Here is a 4,902-nt window from a genome sequence, read left to right as displayed (position 1 = left end):
GAGCCTGGCAGGCTACAGTCGAGTTGGATGTGACTGAAGTGACTTAGCATGTACACACACACACACACACACACACACACATATAACCCTAAAGTCTCCACCAAAAACTGATAGAAATGATAAATGAATACAGTAAAATTGCAGGGTAGAAAATCAATATAAAAATCTGTTTAATTTCTATACACTAACAACAAACTGGGGTCGCAAAGAGTCAGACATGACTGAGCAACTAAACTGAACAACAAACTAGCAGAATGAAAAATTAAGAAAACAATCTCTGTATCTTCTTTGGAGAAATGTCTATTTTGGTGTTCTGTCAGTTTTTAAATTTTTTTTTATTGAGTTCTATGAGCTGTTGTATATTTTGGAAATTAAGCACTTGGCTGCATTATTTGAAAATATTTTCTCCCATTCCACATATTGTCTTTTCATTTTCTTTATGGCTTCCTTTTTTGGCAAAAGTCTGTGAGTTTGACTAGGTTCCATTTATTTATTTTTGCTTTTATTTCCTTTACCTTGGGAGACTGATCTAGGAAAGCATTGATATGATTTATCACATAGAATGTTTTGCCTCTGTTCTCTTCTAGGAATTTTATGTGCTGTGTTATATTTAAGTCTTTATGCCATTTTGAGTTTATTTTTGTATATGGTGTGAGGATGTGTTCTAATTTCACTTATTTACATGAAGCTATTCAGCTTTTCCAAAAACACTTTCTGAAAGGACTATCTTTTCTCCATTGTATATGCTCGACTCTTTTGTTGAAGATTAAATGATCTTAGGTGTGTAGATTTATTTCTGGGCTCTATTCTGTTCCATTGATGAATGTGTCTGCTTTTTTTTTTTTTCCTGCCAATACCATGTTGTTTTGATTAGTGCAGCTTTGTAGTAGTGTCTAAAGTCTGGCAAGGTTATGCCAGGTTATGCCTTCAGTTTGTGTTCTTTTTCATCAGGATTGCTTTGGCATACAGATGACCAATAGTCACATGGAAAGATGCTCAACATCACTAATTATTAAAGAAATGTAAATCAAAACTGCAATGAGGTCAGAATTGCCATTATCAAAAGGTCTACAAATAACAAACACTAGAGAGGGTATTCAGACTACCACCCAATTGCACTCATCTCACATGCTAGTGAAGTCATGCTCAAAATTTTCCAAGTGAGGCTTCAACAGTACATGAACTGAGAAATTCCAGATGTTCTAGATGGATTTAGAAAAGGCAGAGGAGCCAGAGATCAAATTGCCAACATCTGTTGAATCACTGAAAACAAAAGAGAGTTCCAGAAACACATCTAATTCTGCTTTATTGACTACACCAAAACCTTTGCCTGTGTGGATCACAACAAACTGTGGAAAATTCTGAAAGAGATGGGAATACCAGACCACCTGACCTGACTCCTGAGAAATCTGTATGCAGATCAAGAAGCAACAGTTAGAACTGGACATGGAAAAACAAACTGGTTCCAAATCGGAAAAGAAGTACGTCAAGCCTGTATATTGTCACCCTGTTTATTTAACTTATGTGCAGAGTGCATCATGTGAAATGCCAGGCTGGATGAAGCACAAGCTGGAATCAAGATTGCTGGGAGAAATATCAATAACCTCAGATATGCAGATGACACCACCCTTACAGCAGAAAGTGAAGAAAAACTAAAGAGCCTCTTGATGAAAGTGAAAGAGGAGAGTGAAAAAGTTGGCTTAAAACTCAATATTCAAAAATCGAAGATCATGGCATGTGGTCCCATTACTTCATGGCAAATAGATGAGGAAACAATGGAAACAGTGACACACTTTGTTTTCTCGGGCCCCAAAACCACTGCAGATGGTGATGCAGCCGTGAAATTAAAAGAAGCTTATTCCTTGGAATAAAAGTTATGATCAACCTAGACAGTATATTAAAAAGCGGATACCTTACTTTGCCGACAAAGGTCCATCTAGTCAAAGCTAAGGTTTTTCAAGTGGTCATGTATGGATGTGACAGTTGGACCATAACGAAGGCTGGGTGCCGAAGAATTGCTGCTTTTGAACTGTGGTGTTGGAGAAGACTCTTGAGAGTCCCTTGGACTGCAAGGAGATCCAACCAGTCCATCCTAAAGGAGATCAATCCTGGGTGTTCATTGGAAGGACTGATGCTGAAGCTGAAACTCCAATACTTTGGCTACCTGATGCGAAGGACTGGCCCCTTGGAAAAGACCCTGATGTTGGAAAAGACCCTGATGCTGGCAAAGAATGAAGGCAAGAGGAGAAGGGGAGGACGGAGGATGAGATGGTTGGATGGCATTGCCGACTCAATGGACATTAGTTTGAGCAAGCTCCGGGAGTTGGTGATGGACAGGGAACCCTGGTGTGCTGCGGTTCATGGGGTCACAAAGAGTCAGATACGACTGAGCAACTGGACTGAACTGAAGAGAGGGTATGGAAAAAAGGGAAGCCTCCTATTCCATAGAAAATAGTATGGAAATTCCTTAAAAACTAAAAATAGAGGTACTGTGTGATGCAGCACTCCCACTTCTGGGCATATACTCAGACAAACCTATAATTCTAAAAGAGATATGTACCCCAATATTCACAGCAGCACTATTTATAATAGCCAAGACATGGAAACAATCTAATTTTCCATTAACAGATGCATGGATGAAGAAGATGTGGTCTATACATACAGTGAAATATTACTCAGACAAAAAAGTGAAATAATGCCACTTTCAGAAACATGGATGAACCTAGAGACAATCATACTAAGTGAAGTAGGTGAGACAGAGAAAAACAACTATTATATGTGGAACCTAAAAAATCATACAAATGTACTTATTTACAAGAGAGAAACACACTCACAGACATAGAAAACAAATATATGGTCACCAAAGGTGAACAGGGTGGGGAGAATAAATTAGGAATTTGGGATTAACAGATACACATTATTATATATAAAACAGATAAACAACAAGGGCCCACTGTATACCACGGGAAACTGTATTCAATATTTCATAATAATCTATAATGAAAAAGCATTCAGGGACGCGATCTGCTAGCGGCAGCCAGGGCAACAAGGGGATCCCTGAAGCTTTCGGATTCTTGCAGCTGAGCAGGGATTTAACCGCCTCCATGTCGAGCAAAAGAGCAAAGACCAAGCCCAAGAAGCGCCCCCAGTGCACAGCCTCCAGCGAGTTGTCCATGTTCAACCAGTCACAGATTCAGGAGTTCAGGGAGGCCTTCAATATGCTGGTTTAGAACAGAGATGGCTTCATCAACAGTGAAGACTTGAATGATATGCTTGCCTCCCTGGGAAAAACTCCAAGTGATGAGTAGTATCTGGATGCCATGATGAATGAAGCTCCAGGTACCACAAATTTTGCTGTGTTTCTCACGATGTTTGGTGAAAAATTCAATGGTGTAGATCTGGAAGATGTCATCAGAAACGCTTTTGCTTACTTTGATGAAGAAGCAACTGGCACCATTCAGAAAGATTGCTTGAGAGAGCTGCTGGCCACAATGGGAGCTGGTTTCCCAGTTTACAGAGGAGGAAGAGGAGGAGCTGTACAGAGAAGTGCCTATCGACAAAAAGGGGAGCTTCCAATCTGTCTCTTTCATGCACATCCTTAAGCATGGAGCAAAAGACCAAGACGACTGAGAAGAACTTCAGATTCCAGTCAAACGCTTCTTTTTGCCACTCTGAGTATCTCTGAGACTTTCCCAGAGCCTATTACATGCCCCTAGCTTTACAGCTCTGCCTTTCTTGTTGTATTTATTCTCAGCCATTTGGGCAACATTCATCTCTATAGTCAGACTGGATGTGGGACTTTCTGCTGCCCCCTACCCTCCCTTCTCCCAGTAACTGCAGTCTACAGAGGCTTCCCTGTGACTCGGCGGTAAACAATCTGCCTTCAATGTGGGTGACCCAGGTTTGATCCTTTGTTGGGGAAGATCCCCTGGAGGAGGGAATGACAACTCACTCCAGTATTCTTCCCTGAAGGATCCCATGGACGGAGGAGCCTGGCGGGCTACAGTCCATGGAGTCACAAAGAGCTGGACATGAGTGAGCAACTGACACACACAGAGTCAGTATATTGTCACATATATAGTCATATATATAGTCACATATATCTAAATCACTTTGTTGTATACCTGAAACTAGCACAACACTGTGAATCAACTATATTTCAATAAAACAAGGAAAAAATCTCATTTACAATCTCCAAAAATAAAAAAATACCAGGAATAAACTTAAACACTGAAAACAACACCAGAAATGATAAGACAGTGTTGAAAAATAAGACACAAAAATGGGAAAATATTCTGTGCTCATGGATTGGACGGTTTAAACTGTTAAAAATGTCAATTTTTTCCTATAATAGTTTATAGATTGAATGCAATCCCTATTAAAAACCCAATGACATTTTTCACAGAAATAGAACAGAAAATTTTAAATTCATTTACAATTATAAAGGACTGCAAATAGCCAAAGCAATTCTGAGGAAAAACGAACAAAGCTAGAGGCATCATACACTCTGCTTTTAAATTATAATACAAAGCTGAGTGAGTGCTAAGTCGATTCAGTCCTGTCTAAGTCTCTGCAAATCTATGGACTGTAGCCCACCAGGCTCCTCTGTCCATGGGATTCTCCAGTCAAGAATACTGGAGGGGGTTGCCATGCCCTCCTCCAGGGGATCTTCCCAATCCAAGGATCAAACCTGTGCCTCTTACATTGCCTGCTTTGGCAGGCAGGTTCTTTACTGCTAGTGCCACCTGGGAAGCCCACTACAAAGCTATATTTAACCAAAATAGCATGGTTTTGGCAGAAAACAGACACTGAATCAATGAAATAGAATAGAAAGCCCAGAAATAAGTGCATACAGATACTGACAACTAATTTACAACAAAGGAGCAAAGAATATACAATAGA

The 4,902-nt window shown here is 40.0% G+C and overlaps 1 pseudogene; it reads left to right on the top strand.

Moving 5' to 3' along the window:
- Positions 1 to 3,104: 3,104 nt before the first annotated feature.
- LOC129561056 (myosin regulatory light chain 12A pseudogene) lies at positions 3,105 to 3,630 on the top strand (annotated as a pseudogene).
- The last annotated feature ends 1,272 nt before the right edge of the window (positions 3,631 to 4,902 follow it).

This window comes from Moschus berezovskii, chromosome 10 (genome assembly GCF_049115385.1).
Source record: "Moschus berezovskii isolate FMDL1 chromosome 10, NW_MosBer_1.0, whole genome shotgun sequence".
Lineage (NCBI taxonomy): Eukaryota > Metazoa > Chordata > Mammalia > Artiodactyla > Moschidae > Moschus > Moschus berezovskii.
The sequence above is the reverse complement of the archived record's forward strand: the minus strand, read 5'-3'. Positions and strand labels throughout refer to the sequence as shown.